The sequence below is a fragment of the Hyla sarda genome, chromosome 1 (assembly GCF_029499605.1).
Source record: "Hyla sarda isolate aHylSar1 chromosome 1, aHylSar1.hap1, whole genome shotgun sequence".
In the NCBI taxonomy this organism is placed as follows: Eukaryota; Metazoa; Chordata; class Amphibia; order Anura; family Hylidae; genus Hyla; species Hyla sarda.
The window spans coordinates 276,207,002-276,230,910 of NC_079189.1; the positions used below are offsets into that span (position 1 = coordinate 276,207,002).

The 23,909-nt window shown below is 44.8% G+C and overlaps 1 protein-coding gene across 17 annotated transcripts in view; it reads right to left on the minus strand.

Moving 5' to 3' along the window:
• UNC13A (unc-13 homolog A) overlaps positions 1 to 23,909 on the minus strand; it is a 701,496-nt gene that overhangs the window by 330,392 nt on the left and 347,195 nt on the right. The gene's annotated exons all lie outside the window — the stretch shown is intronic.

Genomic DNA, 23,909 nt, shown 5'->3' on the forward strand with positions numbered 1-23,909 from the left:
TTGCTGGATAGGCCTTTTTTAAAGGTCGCGCAGAGGGCCTCATTATTCCAGGACAATTCTGAAGCAAGAGTACGGAATTGTACGGCATACTCGCCAACGGAAGAATTACCCTGGACCAGGTTCAACAGGGCAGTCTCAGCAGAAGAGGCTCGGGCAGGTTCCTCAAAGACACTTCGGATTTCCGAGAAGAAGGAGTGTACAGAGGCAGTGACGGGGTCATTGCGGTCCCAGAGCGGTGTGGCCCATGACAGGGCTTTTCCGGACAGAAGGCTGACTACGAAAGCCACCTTAGACCTTTCAGTGGGAAACAGGTCCGACATCATCTCCAGATGCAGGGAACATTGGGAAAGAAAGCCACGGCAAAACTTAGAGTCCCCATCAAATTTATCCGGCAAGGATAGGCGTAGCCCAGGAGCGGCCACTCGCTGCGGAGGAGGTGCAGGAGCTGGCGGAGGAGATGACTGCTGAAGCTGTGGTAGTAACTGTTGTAGCATAACGGTCAGTTGAGACAGCTGTTGGCCTTGTTGCGCTATCTGTTGTGACTGCTGGGCGACCACCGTGGTGAGGTCAGCGACAACTGGCAGAGGAACTTCAGCGGGATCCATGGCCGGATCTACTGTCACGATGCCGGCTGGCGGGTAGTGGATCCTCTGTGCCAGAGAGGGATTGGCGTGGACCGTGCTAGTGGATCGGTTCTAAGTCACTACTGGTTTTCACCAGAGCCCGCCGCAAAGCGGGATGGTCTTGCTGCGGCGGTAGTGACCAGGTCGTATCCACTAGCAACGGCTCAACCTCTCTGGCTGCTGAAGATAGGCGCGGTACAAGGGAGTAGACAGAAGCAAGGTCGGACGTAGCAGAAGGTCGGGGCAGGCAGCAAGGATCGTAGTCAGGGGCAACGGCAGGAGGTCTGGAACACAGGCTAGGAACATACAAGGAACGCTTTCACTGGCACAATGGCAACAAGATCCGGCAGGGAAGTGCAGGGGAAGTGAGGTGATATAGGGAAGTGCACAGGTGAAGACACTAATTGGAATCACTGCGCCAATCAGCGGCGCAGTGGCCCTTTAAATCGCAAAGACCCGGCGCGCGCGCGCCCTAGGGAGCGGGGCCGCGCGCGCCGGGACAGGACCGAGGGAGAGCGAGTCAGGTACGGGAGCCGGGGTGCGCATCGCGAGCGGGCGCTACCCGCATCGCGAATCGCATCCCGGCTGGAAGCAGAATCGCAGCGCCCCGGGTCAGTGGATCTGACCGGAGCGCTGCAGCGGAGAGAGTGTAGCGAGCGCTCCGGGGAGGAGCGGGGACCCGGAGCGCTCGGCGTAACAGTTACTACACAATGGAGCAGAGGATGACCCTCTTACTTATACAGGGGGTTGTGGGTGTGTCTTTACTGATTGTTTAATTAGGTTCAATAAAACTTCCATCTGTCCTACCAGTTCGCGGGGGGTGGAATACCCCATCTGTGCTACTGTTAGGACTAAGGGAAAACAAATTATCGTTAGAAATTAACGATTTTCAGGGACCAGTTCAGGTTTGAAGTGAATTTGAAGGGTCTTCATATTAGAAATACCCCATAAATGACCCCATTATAAAAACTGCACCCCCCAAAGTATTCAAAATGACATTCAGTAAGCGTTTTAACCCTTTAGGGGTTTCACAGGAATAGCAGCAAAGTGAAGGAGAAAATTCACAATCTTCATTTTTTACACTCGCATGTTCTTGTAGACCCAATTTTTTAATTTTTGCAAGGGGTAAAAAGGAGAAAAATTTTACTTGTATTTGAAACCCAATTTTTCTCGAGTAAGGACATACCTCATATGTCTATGTTAATTGTTCAGTGGGCGCAGTAGAGGGCTCAGAAGGGAAGGAGCGACAAATGGTTTTTGGGGGGCATGTCACCTTTAGGAAACCCTATGGTGCCAGAACAGCAAAAAAAAAACACATGGCATACCATTTTGGAAACTAGACTCCTCGGGGAACGTAACAAGGGGTAATGTGAACCTTAATACCCCACAGGTGATTCACCACTTTTGCATATGTAAAAAAAAAAAAAAAAAAATTTACCTAAAATGCTTGGTTTCCCAAAAGTTTTACATTTTTAAAAAGGGTAATAGCAGAAAATACCCCCCAAAATTTGAAGCCCAATTTCTCCCGATTCAGAAAACACCCCATATAGGGGTGAAAAGTGCTCTGCTGGTGCACTACAGGTCTCAGAAGAGAAGGAGTCACATTTGGCTTTTTGAAAGCAAATTTTGCTCTGGGGGCATGCCGCATTTAGGAAGCCCCTATGGTGCCAGGACAGCAAAAAAAAAAACCCATATGGCATACCATTTTAGAAACTAGAGCCCTCGGGGAATGTAACAAGGGGTTAAGTGAACCTTAATACCCCACAGGCGTTTCACGACTATTGCATATGTAAAAAAAATATATATATTTTTTACCTAAAATGCTTCTTTTCCTAAAAATTTTACATTTTTAAAAAGGGTAAAAGCAGAAAATACCCCCCAAAATTTGTAACACAATTTCTCCCGAGTACGGCTATACTCCATATGTGACCCTTAACTGTTGCCTTGAAATACGACAGGGCTCCAAAGTGAGAGCGCCATGCGCATTTGAGACCTATATTAGGGATTGCATAGGGGTGGACATAGGGGGATTCCCAAACAGGGTGCCTCCAGCTGTTGTAAAACTCCCAGCATACCTGGACAGTCAGTGGCTGTCTGGCAATACTGGGAGTAGTTGTTTTGCAACAGCTGGAGGCTCCGTTTTGGAAACCGTGGTGTACCAGACGTTTTTCATTTTTATTGGGGAGGGGGGCTGTGTAGGGGTATGTGTATATGTAGTGTTTTTTACTTTTTATTTTATTTTTTGTGGTAGTGTAGTGTAGTGTTTTTAGGGTACAGTCACACGGGCGGGGGTTCACAGTAGTTTCTCGCTGGCAGTTTGAGCTGTTGCAGAAAATTTGCTGCAGCTCAAACTTGCAGCCCGATACTTACTGTAAGCCTCCGCCCATGTGAGTGTACCCTGTACATTCACATTGGGGGGGGGGGGGGGGGGGGGTGGACATCCAGCTGTTGCAAAACTACAACTCCCAGCATGTGCTGACAGACTGTACAAGCTGAGAGTTTTAGTTTTGCAACAGCTGTAGGCACACTGGTTATGTATCACTGAGTTTGTGACCTTACTAAGTGTTTCAAAACCAGTGTGCCTCCAGCTGTTGCAAAACTACAACTCCCAGCATGTACGTTGCATGGTGTAAGGTGACTGCTGGGAGTTGTAGTTTGCAACAGCTGGGGGCACACCGGTCGTGAAACACTGAGTTAGGTAAAAAAAAAAAATGGGTTTCACAACCATTGTGCCTTCAGCTGTTGCAAAACTACAACTCTCAGCAGTCACCGACAGCCAACGGGCATGCTGGGAGTTGTAGTTATGCAACCAGCAGATGCACCACTACAACTCCCAGCATGCACTTTAGCTGTTTTTGCAAGCTGGGAGTTGTAGTTATACAACAGCTGAAGGTACACTTTTCCATAGAAAAAATGTGCCTCCAGCTGTTGCAAAACCATAAGTCCCAGCATGCCCATAAGGGAATGCTGGGAGTTGTGGTGGTCTGCCTCCTGCTGTTGCATAACTACAGCTCCCAGCATGCCCTTTTTGCATGCTGGGAGCTGTTGCTAAGCAACAGCAGGAGGCTGTCACTCACCTCCTGCTGCTGCTCCGTCGCATTACAGTCTCTCGCCGCTGCCGTCGCTCCTGGGGCCCCGATCCCAACATGGACGCCGGGGATCGGTGTCCCCAGCACCCGGGGTCGTCTTCCCGCACCCGCTCACGTCCTCCGGAAGAGGGGCGGAGCGGGTGCGGGAGTGACACCCGCAGCAGGCACCCTGATTGGTCGGCCGGTAATCCGGCCGACGAATCAGGGCGATCGTGAGGTTGTACCAGTGCCACCTCACCCCTGCAGGCTCTGGCTGTTCGGGGCCGTCAGAGACGGCCCCGATCAGCCAGTAATTCCGGGTCACCGGGTCACTGGAGACCCGATTGACCCGGAATCGCCGAAGATCGCTGGACTGAATTGTGGGCGATATGCCGGGATGCCTGCTGAATGATTTCAGCAGGCATCCGGCTCCGGTCCCCAACTGGCTATTGGGGACCGGAATTCCCCCGGAATTCCCACGGGCGTATGGATACGCCCTGCGTCCTTAAGGACTCGGAATGCAGGGCATATCCATACGCCCTGCGTCCTTAAGAGGTTAAGGATTTTTTTACAGTATGTATTTTTAGGTCATTAACGTATTTTAAGATACCATGTTTTACGCAAGATGAATTACAATTGAATGTCCCAGCCCAACTGCAGAATTCCTGGCCTGAATTTATAATATCATAAAATCTAGAATCCTGTCAGTTCAGGCTGAGATTGGAGCTGTAAAAAGGATGCTGAAATGCATCTGTATTACGCTGGTGCAAAAACGGCCTAAATGAGTATTGGAGTGATTTGCATCAAATCAGTTTATTGACATTCCTTATTAAATGTGGAATTTATAATAAATTAGGACAAGACTTTTAACTATTTCTTCCTATCTCACAAAATAAATTTGACCTAAACCAATATAACTTATTTGCTGTTTGTCACTTACTAAATTTGCCAAACAGCATGAAAAATAGCAAATTTTAAAATGTTAGCTGTCATCTCAAGATTTTTGGGTAAACTGTACAACAAAGGGTTCACAGTGCATTAAGCAGTGTCCAGCAGGGTCCATGGAGGAGATTTATCCAAACTTGTGCAAAGAAACAGTGGAACAGTTGTCCATAGCAACCAAGCAGATTTCAGCTTTCCTTTTACAGAGGCCTATTTTTGGATACTGTGTCGTAATATGTCGTTCTAACATTTTAACTTAATCGGCACACTGAGTGCTGATTTGCTTGCAACCTATTATACTGCGCTTGTGTCTACGCACATGCACAGCTCTAGTGCCCATCTTGTTGGCCATCTTTATTTATTAATACATAGTGTGTGTTGTCCTTCTTAATTGTGTCATTTCATAGGTCACCCTACATTTCTTGTGATAAACTTGGCCCTTGCGCATCGTTGAACTTCCTCACGCTGATCTGCCATTTTCTTATTTTATATATGCCATTTTACTCCTCCACGCCTCTTTGGTAGGTATTTGTGTGTATTATACTGATTATATAAACATTCATGGCCGGAAATGATGGCACCCCTGAAATTTTTCAAGAAAATTAAGTATTTCTCACAGAAAAGGATTGCAGTAACACATGTTTTGCTATACACATATTTATTACCCTTGTGGGTATTGGAATTAAACCAAAAAAGGGAGGAAAAAAACCAAATTGGACATAATGTCACACCAAACTCCAAAAATGGGCTGGACAAAAATATTTGCACCCCTAACTTAATATTTGGTTGCACACCCTTTGGAAAAAATTAAATGAAATTCAGTCGCTTCCTATAACCATCAATAACTTCTTACACCTCTCAGCCGGAATGTTGGACCACTCTTCCTTTCCCAATAGCAATTTTAAGATCTCTCCACAGGTGTTCAATGGGATTTAGATCTGGAATCATTGCTGTCCACTTCAGAACGCGCTTTGTTGCCTTCCATTTCTGGGTTGTTTTTGATGTATGTTTGGGGTCATTGTCCTGCTGGAAGACCCAAGATCTCGGACGCAAACCCAGCTTTCTGACACTGTGCTGTACAGTGCGACACAATAGGTACTGTGTTCTTTTCCTTGTAGGCCTCATTCCGTTTTTGGTAAACAGTAGAATAATGGGGGAGATTTATTAAAACCTGTGCAAAGGAAAAGTTGCCCATAGCAACCAATCAGATCGCTTCTTTCATTTTGCAGAGGCCTTGTTGAAAATGAAAGAAGCTAGCTGATTGGTTGCTATGGGCAACTGGGCAACTTTTCCTCCAGACAGGTTTTGATAAATCTCCCCCAATGTGCTTTACCAAAAAGCTCTATCTTGGTCTCATCTGTCCACAAGACATTTTCCAAGAAAGATTTTGGCTTACTCAAGTTCATTTTGGCAAAATGTAGTCTTGCTTTTATATGTCTCTGTGTCAGCAGTGGGGTCCTCCAGCGTCTCCTGCCATAGCGTTTAATTTAATTTAAATGTCGATGGATAGTTTGCGCTGACATTGATGCTCCCTGAGCCTGCAAGGACAGCTTGAATATCTTTGGAACTTGTTTGGGGCTGCTTATCCACCATCCGGACTATCCTGCGTTAACACCTTTCATCAATTTTTCTCTCCCATCCACGCCCATGGAGATTCGCTGCAGTGCCATGTGTTGCAAACTTCTTGAAAATGTTGCGCACTGTGGACAAAGGCAAATCTAGATCTCTGGAGATGAGATTGTAACCTTGAGATTGTTGATATTTTTCCACAATTTTGGTTCTCAAGTCCTCAGACAGTTCTCTTCTCCTCTTTCTGTTGTTCATACTTAGTGTGGCACACACACACACACACACACAATGCAAAGACTAAGTGAACTTCTCTCCTTTTTATCTGCTTTCAGGTGTGATTTTTATATTGCCTACACCTGTTTCTTGCCCAGGTGAGTTTAACCTCTTCAGGACATTCCGAGTCCTTAAGGACCGAGGGCGTATCCATACGCCCGTGGGAATTCCGGACCCCACCGCTAGCCGGTTGGGGACCGGAGCCAGATGCCTGCTGAAATCGTTCAGCAGGCATCCCGGCATATCGCCCAGGGGGGTCATTATGCCCCCCCATGTCGGCGATGGCCGCAGATCGCTGGACAATCCAGTCCAGCGATCTGTGGTGATTCCGGGTCAATCGGGTTTCCAGTGACCCGGAATTACAGGCTGTTCAGGGCCGTCTCTGCCAGCAGGGGTGAGGTGGCACTGGTGCCACCTCACGATCGCCCTGATTCGTCGGGCGGTTTACCGGCCGACCAATCAGGGCGCCTGCTGCGGGTGGCACTCCCGCAACCCGCTCCGCCCCTCTTCCGGAGGACGTGAGCGGGTGCGGGACGTGGACCCGGGAGCTGGGGACCCCGATGTCAATGTTGGGATCAGGGCCCCAGGAGCGGCGGCGAGGGACTAACCTGCAGCGTGGATCGTTTGTGGTGAATGACAGCCTCCTGCTGTTGCTTAGCAACAGCTCCCAGCATGCAAAAAGGGCATGCTGGGAGCTGTAGTTATGCAACAGCAGGAGGCAGACAACCACAACTCCCAGCATTCCCTTATGGGCATGCTGGGACTTATAGTTTTGCAACAGCTGGAGGCACACTTTTTCTATGGAAAAGCGTACTTTCAGCTGTTGTATAACTACAACTCCCAGCTTGCACAAGCAGCTAAAGTGCATGCTGGGAGTTGTAGTGGTGCATCTGCTGGTTGCATAACTACAACTCCCAGCATGCCCGTTGGCTGTCGGTGACTGCTGAGAGTTGTAGTTTTGCAACAGCTGAAGGCACACTGGTTGTGAAACACTGAGTTAGGTCACAAACTCAGTGATACATAACCAGTGTGCATACAGCTGTTGCAAAACTAAAACTCCCAGCATGTACAGCGAGAAACTACTGTGAACCCCCGCCCGTGTGACTGTACCCTAAAAACACTACATTACACTACACTAACACAAAATAAAATAAAAAGTAAAAAACACTACATATACACATACCCCTACACAGCCCCTCTCCCCAATAAAAATGACAAACGTCTGGTACGCCACTGTTTCCAAAACGGAGCCTCCAGCTGTTGCAAAACAACAACTCCCAGTATTGTCGGACAGCCGTTGACTGTCCAGACATGCTGGGAGTTTTGCAACAGCTGGAGGCACCTTGTTTGGGAATCACTGGCGTAGAATTCCCCTATGTCCACCCCTATGCAAGTCCCTAATTTAGGCCTCAAATGCGCATGGCGCTCTCACTTTGGAGCCCTGTCGTATTTCAAGGCAACAGTTTAGGGTCACATATGAGGTATGGCCGTACTCGGAAGCAATTGTGTTACAAATTTTAGGGGCTATTTTCTGCTTTTACCCTTTTTAAAAATGTTAAATTTTTGGTAAAAGAAGCATTTTAGGTACATTTTTTTTACATATGCAAAAGTCGTGAAACACCTGTGGGGTATAAAGGTTCACTTAACCCTTTGTTACGTTCACCGAGGGGTCTAGTTTCCAAAATGGTATGCCATGTGGGGTTTGTTTTTTTTTGCTGTCCTGGCACCATAGGGGCTTCCTAAATGCATGCCCCCAAAGCAAAATTTGCTTCCAAAAAGCCAAATGTGACTACTCCTCTTCTGAGACCTGTAGTGCGCCAGCATAGCACTTTTCACCCTCATATGGGGTGTTTTCTGAATCGGGAGAAATTGGGCTTCAAATTTGGGGGTTATTTTCTGCTATTACCCTTTTTAAAAATGTAAAATTTTTGGGAAAACAAGCATTTTAGGTAATATATATATTTTTTTTTTTACATTTGCAAAAGTCATGAAACACCTGTGGGGTATTAAGGCTCACTTTATCCCATGTTACATTCCCCGAGGGGTCTAGTTTCCAAAATGGTATGCCATGTGTTTTTTTTGCTGTTCTGGCACCATAGGGGCTTCCTAAATGCAACATGCCCCCCAAAAACCATTTCAGAAAAACGTACTCTCCAAAATCCCCTTGTCGCTCCTTCTCTTCTGAGCCCTCTACTGCGCCCGCCCAACACTTTACATAGACATATGAGGTATGTGCTTACTCAAGAGAAATTGGGCTACAAAGTAAACATTTTCTCCTTTTACCCCTTGTAAAAATTAAAAAATTGGGTCTTTAAGAACATGCGAGTGTAAAAAATGAAGATTTTGAATTTTCTCCTTCACTTTGCTGCTATTCCTGTGAAACACCTAAAGGGTTAAAACACTTACTAAATGTCATTTTGAATACTTTTGGGGGTGTAGTTTTTATAATGGGGTCATTTATGGGGTATTTCTAATATGAAGACCCTTCAAATCCACTTCAAAACTGAACTGGTCCCTGAAAAATATCGAGTTTGAAAATTTTGTGAAAAATTGGACAATTGCTGCTGAAATTTGAAGCCCTCTGATGTCTTCCAAAAGTAAAAACTCATCAATTTTATGATGCAAACATAAAGTAGACATATTGTATATGTGAATCAAAATTTTTTTTATTTGTAATATACATTTTCCTTACAAGCAGAAAGCTTCAAAGTTAGAAAAATGCTAAATTTTCAAATTTTTCATCAAATTTACGGATTTTTCCCCAAGAAAGGATGCAAGTTACCATAAAATTTTACCACTATGTTAAAGTAGAATATGTCACGAAAAAAACAATCTCGGAATCAGAATGATAACTAAAAGCAGTTATAAATGTTTAAAGTGACAGTGGTCAAATGTGCAAAAAATGCTCTGGTCCTTAAGGCCAAGATGGGCTTGGTCCTGAAGGGGTTAAAGGAGTATCACATGCTTGAAACTATCTAATTTTTCCACAATTTTGAAAGGGTGGCAATAATTGTCCAGCCCATTTTTGGCATTTGGTGTGACATTATGTCCAATTTGCTTTTTTTTCCTCCCTTTTTTGGTTTAGTTCCAACATGTACAAAGAGAATAAACATGTGCATAGCAAAACATGTGTTATTGCAATTCTTTTCTGTGAGAAATACTTCATTTTCTAGAAAAATTTCAGGGGTGCCAACATTAACGGCCATGACTGTACTTAAATTTCCATTTTCCCTCAGAAAGTCACTAAGTTGATTGCAATGGGTGTGGGGTTCCATGGAACTTTAACATCATGTCCATGTTTAATTTATTATTATTCATACCATGTTATAAACATTTTGAAACTTGGTTGCTTGATGACTTTATCTCTACACAACCATTATAACATTAGCATTGGTGTTTTTTGTCATCCCTTTATACTATTTCAAATTTTGTACAAGGTTGTTCACTGGGTACTATTTATATTATTTACCTTATTTATCGGGTATACCACGCACCGGCCTATAACACGCACCCTCATTTTATCAAGGATATTTGGGTAAAAAAAGTTTTTTACCCAAATATCCTTGGTAAAATGAGGGTGCGTGTGTGTGCATGTGCATACCCCGATACACTGTTTCTGACCCCGCAGAAGCCCCCAGGAAAGGCAGGGGGAGAGAGGCCATCGCTGCCCGCTTCTCTCCCCCTGCCTTTCCTGGGGTCTAGAGCCCTGCTGCCACCGCTTCTCTCCCGCTGGCTATCTGCACCGCTGCCTGTTCTCTCCCCCTGACTATCGGTGCCGGCACCCCATTAGCGGCGCCGATAGCCAAGGGGAGAGAAGGGACAGCGGCACCCATTGCCGGCGTCGCTGCCCCGTTGCCTCCCCCATCCTCGGTTGTATAATTAGCTGTTGCCGGGGTCGGGTCAGCGCTGCTTCAGGCCTCCGGTGTGCGTCCCCTGCGTCGTTGCTATGCACTGCACGGTGCGGCGCAATGACGAGTGACGTCATTGCGTCTCGCGGCGCATAGCAACGACGTAGGGGACGCACACCGGAGGCCTGAAGCAGCGACCCCGGCAACAGGTAATTATACAACCGGGGATGGGGGAGGCAACGGGGCAGCGACGCCGGCAATGGGTGCCGCTGCCCCTTCTCTCCCCCTGTCTGTCGGCACCGATAGCCAGGGGGAGAGAAGGGCTGGCAGCAGGGCTCTAGACCCCAGGACAGGCAGGGGCAGAGAAGCCGGCAGCGACGGCATGTCTCTGCACCTGCAAAGCCGCTGCAGTTCATTGATTTAAAGCGCCCACTTTAAATCATTGAACTGCAGCGGCTTATCGGCGTATAACACGCAGATAGACTTTAGGCTAAAAAATATTAGCCTAAAAAGTGCGTGCTATACGCCGATAAATACGGTATATTTATTTGTGATTACTTTATATCTCTGCCCATGTCCTACTATGGGAATTGTGCTTTTTTGGGGGAAGGCTATTAGTTTATTTTATTGGGCCCATGTGTAAGGATTTAAAGTATTTTTTATGTTCTTGTCTGGTCATTGACACAGACATTGACACAGTCTAAACTTTTTTGACCATTACATATACTGTATTTGGGTGGGTGCTAGCTTCTCCCTTGTTGCTTTAGGTTGGTTACTTTTCTATGTGTTCCACGGTTGCATTACCATGTTCTATCATTTCAGTGGTGCCCATGCATTCTTAGATAGATCCCGATGCATGCATTAAATGCCTCTATTTACCCGATGGAAGCCAAAAGTGTGTTATTTTGGACACTTTTTTGAGACATGCTTCAGAGTTAATTGGATATAACAGTGGTATTCTGTTCAGAAATGTACAGTATGAAGTATACTTTGTTTTTAATGTGGACCGTTTGTATTACAGATGCCACTATGCGAATTAGTGGCATCCATCATAGGCATATATCTGAGACCTTCCCCTAAAGTATACATCTTCGGGTATGTTCACACTACCTAATTCCCACGGAATTCCATGAGCGGAATGCTGCAAACGGAATTACGTGCTGTGAACATAAACATCAGTATGAATGGGTCTTCCGCGAGACCCGTTCACACTGCGGAATTTCAGCGGTGGACAGAAAGAACATGTTCATTCTTTGCGCGGAAGTCCGCGAACACTGCATAGCCATAAATGGTGACGGCACAGTGCCGCGCAGTCCTACCGCCGAAGAATTCTGCGAGCAGAGATTACGTTCATTATCCGTAGTGTAAACATACCCTAAAAGACATTGCTTAACACAGTGTGACCTTGTCTAATGTGGGCCAGTTTGTCTAATTGGAGGTGTATTTACCTTCCATATATAACCTTCCATAGAAGTCAACTGATCCTGTAAAATGCAATATCATCAGTAGTTTATATTTGTCATACCTGTACTTAATAGTATTAAGAATTTAAAATTAATATTTGTATCTGCAGCATATTAAACAAAAACTGGGACAATAGTGAAGTAACTTACCTATTACAGGAAGCAATGTGCACTAAAATACAAAGCTAATATGGACCTAAATTTTGTGTCACCATATTAATTTATATTATCACATTTAAAAGGTTTTCCAGGAAAAAGGAATATTTCTGTTACTCACCAAAAATTTTCTCTCTCATATTGGGGGGACACCATGGTATACAGTGGGGATCAAAAGTTTGGGCACCCCACGTAAAAATTTGTATTAATGTGCATAAAGAAGCCAAGGAAAGATGGAAAAATTTCCAAAAGGCTCAAATTACAGATTAGACATTCTTATAAAATGGCAACAAAAGTTAGATTTTATTTCCATCATTTACACTTTCAAAATAACAGAAAACAAAAAAATTGCGTCTGCAAAAGTTTGGGCACCCTGCAGAGTTAATATCTTGTACTGCCCCCATTGGCAAGTATCACAGCTTGTAAACACTTTTTGTAGCCAGCCAAGAGTCTTTCAATTCTTGTTTGAGGTATCTTTGCCCATTCTTCCTCACAAAAGTCTTCCAGTTCTTTGAGATTTCTGGGCTGTCTATCACGCACTGCTCTTTTAAGGTCTATCCATAGATTTTCAATTATGTTGAGGTCAGGAGATTGTGAAGGCCATGGCAAAACCTTCAGTTTACGCCTCTTGATGTAATCCCCCGTGGATTTCGAGGTGTGATTAGGATCATTATCCATTTGTAGAAGCCATCCTCTCTTTAACTTCAGCTTCTTCTCGTGAGATGTTCCCTGTGCCACTGGCTGCAATACAACCCCAAAGCATGATTGATCCACCCCCATGCTTAACAGTTGGACAGAGGTTCTTTTCATTAAATTCTGTTCCCCTCCTTCTACAAATGTACCTTTGCTCATTCCGAGTCCACAGAAATTGTTTCCAAAATGCATCAGGCTTGTCTATATGTTCATTTGCAAAGTTCAAACGCTGATTTTTGTGGTGAGGACGTAGAAGAAGTCTTCTTCTGATGACTCTTCCATGAAGACCATATATGTACAAGTACAGTGGTCCCTCAACATATGATATTAATTGGTTCCAGGAGAACCATCATATGTTGAAACCATCATATGTCGAGTACATATGTCTATGTAAAAATGGTAATTGGTTCTGGGGCCTCGGAACCATTGTATGTTGAATACATATCTCTATGGTAAACTGCTAATTGGTTCTGGGATGACCATTGTATGTGGAGTGTATGGGGAGTGTTTAACACACCAGGGTGCCTCCAGCTGTTGCACAACTACAACTCCCTGCATGCATGTACAGCCATTGACTGTCTGGACATGCTGAGTTATAGTTTTGCAACAGCTGGAGGCACACTGATAGGGAAACATTGATGTATGGGGTGTATAATGTATATATGTATTGTATGTGATGTGTGACATCGCATACAGTACTGTACAGTTCTTTAAATACCTTCAGGGGGGACAGAATGTCCTCCATTGCGATCCTGCTGACTACAGCTCTATAGGAAAGGAAGGGGAGAGCAGCCAGCAGCTCATTGGATGCCTGCAGCAAGATGCTGCAGGCTATTGGCTATGGCTGCACTGGGGGGGGGGGGGGGGGGGCTTACACGGAGCTCACAGTGGAAGCCTGTATGAGTTAGCAGGACAGCATGTGAGTAACAGGAGGCAGAATGGGGCACACGGGGCACATTAAACAACTATCTGTCAGTTGCTGAAGTTGTCAGCGCTCTCAGATAGCTGTTTGTATGATGGCCCCGACACACAGCAGCATCATATGTCGATGCTGCCTTCAACATACGATGGGCTCTGAGAGGCCATCATATGTTGAAATGATCATATGTCGAGGCCATCATAAGTCGGGGGTCACTGTATCTCTTTATAGTGGAATAGTGTACCACAACTCCAGTGTCTGCCAGATCTTTCTGGAGGAATTGTGCAGTCAAACATGGGTTTTGAATTGTTCTTCTCACAATCCTGTGAGCTGTTCTGTCTGATATTTTTCTTGGTCTTCCAGATCTTGCTTTAACTTCCACTGTTTCTGATGACTGACATTTCTTAATTACATTTCGAACAGAGGATATTGACATCTGAAAACTTTTTGCTATCTTCTTATAGCCTTCTCCAGCTTTATGAGCGTCAACAAAGCTGGAGAAGGCTTCAGATTTCTAGACAACTGTTTAGAAGAACCCATGGTGCTGATTGTTGGGGCAAGGTCAGATGAGTCTGGGCATTTAAAACCTTTGAGATTGACATCACCTGGTCTTCCCAGATGATAATTGAGAACAATCCATGACAGTGGCAGGTCTTAGCTTTGCAAAGGGGGCAGTGCATGCTATAAATTCTGCAGGGTGCCTAAACTTTTGCAGACGCCATTTTTTTGTTTTCTGTTATTTTGAAAGTTTAAATGATGGAAATAAAATCTAACTTTTGTTGACATATTATAAGAATGTCTAATCTGTAATTTGATGCCTTTTGGAGATTTTTCCATCTTTCCTTGGCTTCTTTATGCACATTAATACATATTTTTACCTGGGCTGCCCAAACTTTTGATCCCGACTGTAGGCTGCTAACACTAGGAGGCTTAAACTAAGAAAAAAAAAAATTTGGCACCTCCTCAGCAGGATATACCCACCTACTGGCAATGAACTTACCAGTTTGTCACAGGGCAGAAGGCGAAGCCAAACAAAAATAATTATTTAATGAACACCAGAAAACCTCACAAAGAACTCCACCAATGGGCAACAAGCAACCGGACAATCACCATAAATGGGTGGGAAGCTGTGTCCCCCAATAAAAGCTATGAGAAAGAGAATTTTCTGGTGAGTACACAAAAATCTTTTCCCAGGCGCCTAATTGGGGGACGCAGGAACCATGGGACCTCCCACAGCAGTCCCTGGGGTAGGAAAAATACAACTGCCAGAGAAAGGGAACTCACTCGAATGACTGAGCCAATGCTGCCTGCAAAACTGTGGCCCAGACCAGCATCCACTGTGATCTAAAAAGGAGGAACTTTCACCTTGCAACGATAGGCATCTGAAACGGAAGACTAGATGGTTGCCTACCGTTGCAAGGTGAAGGCTGCCCATCTGGAATGAAAACAGGTGACAAGACAAGATAAAAAGTGAGGTTAGACATGTGCAATCAAAACAATAGCTGAAATTCAGATCTCAAGGTGCAGACAGAATTAACAAATTAAAATTATAACAGAATAGGATGTAGCTGGTTTCTCTTTAATCACATGTTTTTTATTCATTATAAAAATCATAAAAAAGCAAGCATCAAAAGCTGGAATCCGATCAGGGCCCTTTCTACAGATTCAAATTATATATATCCATATGTCGATCGACCATCCCTTTCACCTTCTCACACTAAATATATATACAGTGGTCCCTCAACATATGATATTAATTGGTTCCAGGAGAACCATCATATGTTGAAAGCATCATATGTCGAGTACATATGTCTATGTAAAAATGGTAATTGGTTCTGGGGCCTCGGAACCATTGTATGTTGAATACATATCTCTATGGGAAACTGCTAATTGGTTCTGGGATGACCATTGTATGTGGAGTGTATGGGGAGTGTTTAACAAACCAGGGTGCCTCCAGCTGTTGCACAACTAGAACTCCCAGCATGTATGTACAGCCATTGACTGTCTGGGCATGCTGGGAGTTACAGTTTTGCTACAGCTGGAGGCACAATGATAGGGAAACATTGATGTATGGGGTGTATAGTCTGTATATGTATTGTATGTGATGTGTGACATGGCATACAGTACTGTACAGTTCTTTAAAGAGTACCTGTCATCAACAAAAACTTTTAATATGTTGTTCATAATCATTAATGAAGAGATATTGTAATATATCTTCATTAAAAAATATTAATATTTATACCAGATTTTTCATTTTATACTTTTGGCCACTAGGGGTCTCTCTTCTATGCCTGGTCTGCAGGTAACTTCCTATGCTTTTCATAGTAAGTATACAGCTTTTAGGACTAATGCTGCAGGGCTCTGGTCCTTCCACCGGAAGTTCAGTCCTCTCAGCTCAGGACTCGCTCCCAGCCTGTGAGCAGCAAGCCTGCACATGCCTCTCATATAACAGCCAGTCACCTCCCCCTCCCCCCTGCCCCTCACCACACGTTATCTTATACATTGTATTATCTCACTGCACTCCCTATCTGTGCCCCCCCCCCTCCCCCCTGACATTCATCTTAATCACTGCCTCTGTAATTGCTCCCTCAGCCCCTGGTTCTCAGCATTGACTTTTTAGTGCAGAGAGACACAGGAGAGAGAGAGACAGAGGATGCCATCCCTCACCTGTACTTAGTCTGTATGCACACTGCAGAGCAGTGTTTCCCAACCAGGGTGCCTCCAGCTGTTGCAAAACTACAACTCCCAGCATGTCTGGACAGCTGTTGGCTGTCTGGGCATGCTGGGAGTTGTAGTTTTGCAACAGCTGGAGGTGCCCTGGTTGGGAAACACTGCTGCAGAGGGAGAGCAGCATACAGGAAGACTGGCAGAAGCAGAGTCCCAGCCAAGCTTCATGTGACATCATACCTGCTGGGACCCGCCTCCTTCCACCCCTCAGAAAGAGAGTGCTCCTGAGCTAATGAAGAGGGATAAAAAAAGGTATTTCCACAGTGTTTTAAACCTCAATAAACACAGGGATAGGCATAGTTAGAGTAAGGGACAGATGGGAAGGGGGATCAGGGAAAGTTTAGATGATGACAGGTACTCTTTAAATGCCTTCAGGGGGGACAGAATGTCTTCCATTACGATCCTGCCGACTACAGCTCCATAGGAAAGGAAGGGGAGGGCAGCCAGCAGCTCATTGGATGCCTGCTGCAAGATGCTGCAGGCTATTGGCTATGGCTGCACAGGGGGGGCTTACACGGAGCTCACAGTGGAAGCCTGCGTGAGTTAGCAGGACAGCATGTGAGTAACAGGAGGCAGAACGGGGCGCACGGGGCACATTAAACAACTATCTGTCAGTTGGTGAAGTTGTCAGCGCTGTCAGATAGCTGTTTGTACGTTGGCCCCGACACACAGCAGCATCGTATGTCGATGCTGCCTTCAACATATGATGGGCTCTGAGAGGCCATCGTATGTTGAAATGATCATATGTCGGAGCCATCGTAAGTCGGGGGTCCCTGTATTTATATATTGCGAGAAGGTGAAAGGGATGGTCGATGGACGCTACGTGTCACCAAAGCTCCTGGCTTTGGTGAGGTATGAGCCGTTATTTTTCAGTGTCTGTACTGCGAGGCAGTCTGACACTAAGTGGTATTCCAGGCAAAACCTTTTTTTATATATATCAACTGGCTCCGGAAAGTTAAACAGATTTGTAAATTACTTCTATTAAAAAATCTTAATCCTTCCAATAGTTATTAGCTTCTGAAGTTTTCTATCTAACTGCTCAATGATGATGTCACGTCCCAGGAGCTGTGCATGATGGGAGAATATCCCCATAGGAACTGCACAGTTCCCGGGACGTGAGTCATCAGAGAGCAGTTAGACAGAGAACAACAACTCAACTTCAGAAGCTAATAACTATTGGAAGGATTAGGATTTTTTAATAGAAGTAATTTACAAATCTGTTTAACTTTACGGAGCCAGTTGATATATAAAAAAAAGTTTTGGCCAGGAATACCCCTTTAAGGCTATTTCGGGATGGCTCTTACCGTGAATGACCAAGTGAAGGGTGGGGGTAATTCCCCATAATCCAGGTCGGCTTTTGCTGGTCTTAAAGTGAGGCTGTTTTACCAGCTGTGGGGGACTGACCTTTTGCAGCTCACAGGGCATGTGGAAGCTGTGTGTGAAATGTGTGCACTCTGAATGCTCTAAGAGTGGAAGCTGCTAATACAGCCTTGCTGGAGGCTAGGAACAGTCTTGCTGAGTGCCGCATGGCACGAAATCGGGTGTGAACTAACACCAAGGAAAGTCAGGTGGACTGTGCTGTGTTTTCCTTTTTGTTCTGAGTTCAAAGACTGTTTGCTGTACTCTCAAGTGTGAATAAACACTTTGACTTTGATTTAAGAATAGAATTGGTCACAACATATAAGGTAATAGAAATAATTGAACAGTGTGAAATGCCCCCTTGCTGGACAAAGAGTCAGTTAGTCTCAATTAAAATTGCATAAGAATGAATGCAGGCAGTGTGACTAATAAGGCTGCATAATGAATATCTCAATATTAACAGTCTTGGATTGTATCTATGTCATAGATCCAAAGAATAAGTTTTAGTAACAGAAATACCGCTTTGATATAAGACTTGTGTCCGTGCTGTGGTAATTCCCGGCCTAGGGAACGTAATACCTGTGGTTCCAGGAGGTCAGCGGGGATCGTTGGTGAGAATCAGCGATATTGTGGATCGTTGCTAGAAATGGATATCGCTAGGTTGCGCTGGTTGTAAGTGCAGCGTGGATGTTTGTTGCAACGCGGCTTTCTCTGCTGCTCACTGGCACGGATTGGCATCCGGCTCGAGGTGACAGAAGTGGGGCAGCTGAGATAGTGCTGGCACTGATAATCCAGGCGTCATCATGTGGCAGTTAGAGCTTGAGGAGCTCAAACACACACGGCGGTGGTCTCGATTTGGGGAGACTGAGGCGCTTGCGAGGGATGGACTCAAAGGTAGGTAAATGCAGAAAGGGGCAAAACTAGTCAAACTAGTAGGGTAGATAATGCCAGATGTGTTCTGGGACCTCTGGCATTATCCACCCTACTACTTTGACCAGTATTCCACCTCTCTACATTTACCTACCTTTGAGTCTATCCCTCGCAAAGTGCTGCAGTCTCCCCAAACCGGCACCACCGCCGTGTGTGTTTGAGCTTCTCAAGCTCTAACAGCCGCATGAGGGACACCTGGATCATCAGTGCCAGCACTATCTCAGCTGCCCCACTTCTATCACCGTGAGCCGTACGCCAATCCATGCCAATGATCAGCAGAGAAAGCCGGCACTTCCACGCTGCACTTACAACCAGCGCAATCTAGCAACGATCCCCAATACTGCTGATTCTCACCAACGATCGCGGGTGACCTTCTGGAACCACAGGTATTACGTTCCCTAGGCCGGGACCTACCCATGCCAACATGGGGAACCCACAGCACGGACGCCAGTTTTATATCTCAGCGGTATTTCTGTTACTAAGAATTATTCTTTGGATCTGTGACATAGATACAATCCGAGACTGTTAATATTGAGATATTCATTATGCAACCTTATTAGTCACACTGCCTACATTAATTTGTGGTGACTGGGTGAGGCAATGATGTTACAGGGTCTGGTGGTTTTAACCCTTGATTTGTTGTGACACCAAGGTGCGGTTGTTTTCTGAATGAGGCCCTGCCGACAACCGGCCCAAAAACAGCAGGAAAATAAATGGAATGTCCACAGCAGGATTTATGAGATAATTGGAACTTTTACTTAAACTTCTTGTGCAACAGTATTTACAGTTAAACAGTTTCTCTTAAAGGTAAACAGGATGCAGGATACCTCACAGGCTTTGCTGGGACTAGTAGTCTTGAGATTTAAGCAGGCCACTGTGCTACTAACTATATGATTTGAGTTGAATAGTAGTCACTAGGAATTTGTAGATGGAGCTTAAGAACTCCCGGTTTTGTGGTGGCCTTAGGCTTTGGCCTAGGTGAGATGAATTGAGATATGCTCATTGTACTTGCTTTCATGTCCAGGTCCCAAGAGAGAAGAGAGTGCAGGAACAAGACAGAGAATTTAGAGACTACAGCCCCTTATATACTAAGGAGGCTGGACTAATCCCATTGGTTGTAAAGCCTGTAGGTCCTGTACCCAGGGAACTCTGGGTACATCAATGACAGTATCACATGACCCAGGAAGGTCCTATACATTTGTACAACTTTATACACAACTTTATACATAAATAACAATATACACAATACACTTACAATGCCTTATACGAGGTGAGCAAGGGGTAAGCCCTGCAGGAGAGCCCTGTGGAATGGAGGAACTCTAACTAAGGGGACTTAGGAAAGGGACAGGACAAGGTCCTGTACCGGGACACCACAAATTCTTATGCAATTTTAATTGAGACTAACTGACTCTTAGTCAGTCAAGGGGGCATTTCACACTGTTAAATTTTTTCTATTGCCTTTTTATCGTTCTATTGCTTACATATATATAATTTGAATCTGTAGCAAGGGCCCTGCTCGGATTCCAGCTTTTGATATATGCTTTTTATATTATTTTTATCATTAATAAAAAAAAAACATGTGATTATAGAAAAACCAGCTACATCCTATTCTGTTATAGTTTTAACTTCTTAATTCTTTCTGCACCTCGAGATCAGAATTTCAGCTATGTTTTGATTGCACATCCCTTTGGTACTATTGGGTATAGTGTAACTCAGTATCTCGGTACAGACCCGAATTTTATCCATTTTAGTGTGTAGCCACTCAATCTCTTTATATTTAAAAAGTGAGGTTAGTAAAGATGCCAAGCTCTAGACTCCAGACCTGTGTTAGCTCAGTGCCAGTGGGTGTATCCTGCTGAGGAGGAGAACAATTCCTTTTTAATTTAGTGGCAGCCTCCTAGTAAATCTTCTTTTTTCCTGAAATCTTTCTAAATGTGATAGTATAACTTAATATGGTGACACAGAATGTTGGTCCACATAAACTCTACATTTAAAGGAGTAGTCTCATGCAAAAAAACATATATCCCCTATCGGCAGGATAGGGCATTCATTTTAGATTGAGGGGGGTCTGAGCGCTGGGGCCCCCTCTCTCTTGTACAGAGCCATAGCTCTCCCCTGGAGCGGCGCGTCACGACCCCCGTACGAAGCGGGGGCCACCACGCCCCCTCCATATATCTCTATGGGAGAGCTATTGTTCAGCTATCTTCGGCTCTACCATAGAGATACTGTATATGAGAGGGGGGGTGACGGCCCTCGCTTTGGGCGAGGGTCGTGACGCACTGCTCCAGGGGAGAGCCGGGGCTCCATACAGAAGATCGCGGGGGGAGGCAGCACTAGGGGATACATTTTTTGCATGAGACTACTATTTGAAAAATTGCCTCCATTTTGTTGACCAAGTGTGCTGCTGCCATTTTCTTTTTTTTCCATGTCTTGTACTTGCCACAGCAGCGTGCACCCGTGTATTGGGTTTAGATGCTGGCTACATTTTTGTTTTATACTATTTGAAAGGGGTACTCCGCGCCTTGACATCTTATCCCCTATCCAAAGAATAGGGGATAAGATGTCTGATCGCGGGGGTCCCGCCGCTGGGAACCCCCGTGATCTCTCCTGCAGCACCCCCTGTCATCAGACGCACAGAGCAAACTCCATGCCTAATGACGGGCGATACAGGGGCCGGAGTATCGTGATGTCACCTCCCCACCCCCTCGTGACCTCATGGCCCGCCCCCTCAATGCAAGTCTATGGGAGGAGGCGTGACTGAAGTTCGCTCCTTTTGATAGGGAATAAGATGTCTAGGGGCGGAGTGCCCGTTTAAGTTTACATTGCCTCCTGTAATAAGCAAGGAAGCTCAGTATTGTTCCAGTTTTTGTTCAATAGGCTGCAGAAACAAATATGGATGTATTAAAGAAAATCTGTTATCAGTGTCACTTGCACTAACCTGTTGGTACCAACAAGTAGTGCAGGTAACACTGATGACAAAGGTACTTTGCTTGTCCTGGTCCGTGGTGGGGATCTCCTGTAATCTCCTCAGTTAGCTCCAGCTGCGGGGCATCGGCTTAGGGCACGGGTGGAGCTTAATGACGTCACCGCTGCTGGACCCGGGACCCAGCAGAAAGCAGCAGCTGCTTGGGGCATGGGCGGAGCTTAATGACATCACCGCTGCTGCTCTCTGCTGGGTCCCAGGTCCTGGGAAAAGCAGCGGTGATGTCATTAAGCTCCGTCCGTGCCCCAAGCCGATGCCCGGAGCTAACGGAGGAGATCATAGGAGACCCCTCGCCACGGACCAGGATAAGGTAAGTCCATTGTCATCAGTGACAGATTTCCTTTAAGTACAGGAGTTACACACATGTAAACTACTTATCATGTTGCATTTTTTTACAGGGTCAACTGACTTGGGAAAATTATAATAGTAAACAGGCCCACATTAACCCCTTAAGGACCAAGCCCATTTTAACCTTAAGGACCAGGCAAAGGTATGTAAATTTAATTTTTGCGTTTTCGTTCTTTCCTCCTCGCCTTCTAAAATCCATAACTCCTTTATATATCTACAGACCCATATAAGGGCTTGTTTTTTGCGTGACCAATTGTACTTTGTAATGAAACCTCTCATTTTACCATAAAATGTAAGGCGAACCCAACAACATTTTTTTAGGGAAGAAATTTAAATGAAAACCACAATTTTGCACATTTTGGAGTTTTTTTTTTCACACTATACACTTTACTGTAAAAATGACATGTGTTCTTTGTTCTGTGGGTCAATACGATTAAAATGATACCCATGGCTAGATACTTTTATATTTTTGTACCACTTAAAAAAAATCTAAAACTTTTTGTACAAAATCAGTAACCTAAAATCGCCCTATTTTGACAACCTATAACTTTTTCATTTTTCCATATATAGGGCGGTATGAGGGCTCATTTTTTGCGCCATCATCTGTACTTTTTATCAATACCACATTTGCATAATAAAACTTTTAGATCATTTAAAAAAATATATTTTGTAATAAAATGTGACAAAAACCTGCATTTTTGGCCTTTTTTTTATTTATTTATTTTTTTAAGATTACGTCATTCACCGTACGGGATAATTAACATTATATTTTGATAGTACGGACATTTATGCATGCGGCAATACCAAATATGTTTATAATAAAAAAAAATAAGCTTTTTGGGAGTAAAATGGGAAAAACTTACAATTTTCATTTTTATTGGGAAAGGGTATTTTTCACTTTTTTTTTTACTTTTTATTTTTACATTTTGCAACTTTTATTTTACACTTTTTATGTCCCCATAGGGGACTATCTATAGCAATCCTTTGATTGCTAATACTGTTCAGTGCTATGTATAGGACACAGCACTGCTCAGTATTATCGTTGATCTCTGGTCTGCTCGATCTCAGACCAGAGCAGAAGACCCCGGGAGACGGCCGGAGCAAGGTGAGGGGACCTCCGGCTGCTACTCTGGATGATCGGATCGCCGCGGCAGCGATGTGGGCGATCCAATCATCCATTCAAAGTGCAGCACTGCCGCAGATGCCGTGATCTGTATTGATCACGGCATCTGAGGGGTTATGGCGGACATCCGCACGATCGCGGATGTCGGCCATTACCAGTGGGTCCCCGGCCCCCGCATTCCGATGCTCGCGATCATACACAGGACGTAAATGTACGTCCTGGTGCGGGAAGTCCCGCCAAACCAGGACGTACATTTACATCTGTGGTCGTTAAGGGGTTAAAGGGGAGTTTTTTTTTTGTTTTTTTAGACAATGCTCATTCTGTAATATATACAAAAAAATAAATCTCTACTCACCTCCATCGGTGCCTCCGATCTCCTGCTCCGGTTACTTATGCAATCCTCTTTTTGCTTCCTGAGCCCAACTTAGTACGCTGCAGCTCAGCGAATCAGTGTTTGGAGTGGTATCCCACCTCAGCCAGTGTTTAAATGAGAGGCAATGTGACATATTGGGCACAGGGGCCGTATTTCTTCCTAGTGCCTGAGCCCTATATGTAATATTATCGCTCAGTTAATCACTGGCAGAGGTTAGACGATGCTGCGGCCAGTGATTTGCTGAGCTGCAGTGTGACATATTGGGCCTGGGAAGCAGGAAGATGATCACACCTGGAATCGGAGCAGGATACTGGAGGCACTGAGGGACCACTGAAAGTAAATAGCAAATAATTATATATAGCACAGAATGAGCACAGTTTAAAAAACAAACAAAAAAAAAAAACTTCTGTTGAATTGCCTCTTTAAACGTTTCTTCCAGAAAAGCCCTTAAGTAAATATAACCTTATAACCTTTATAGCCTTATAGAATTCAGGCATGTGACACAAACAAGT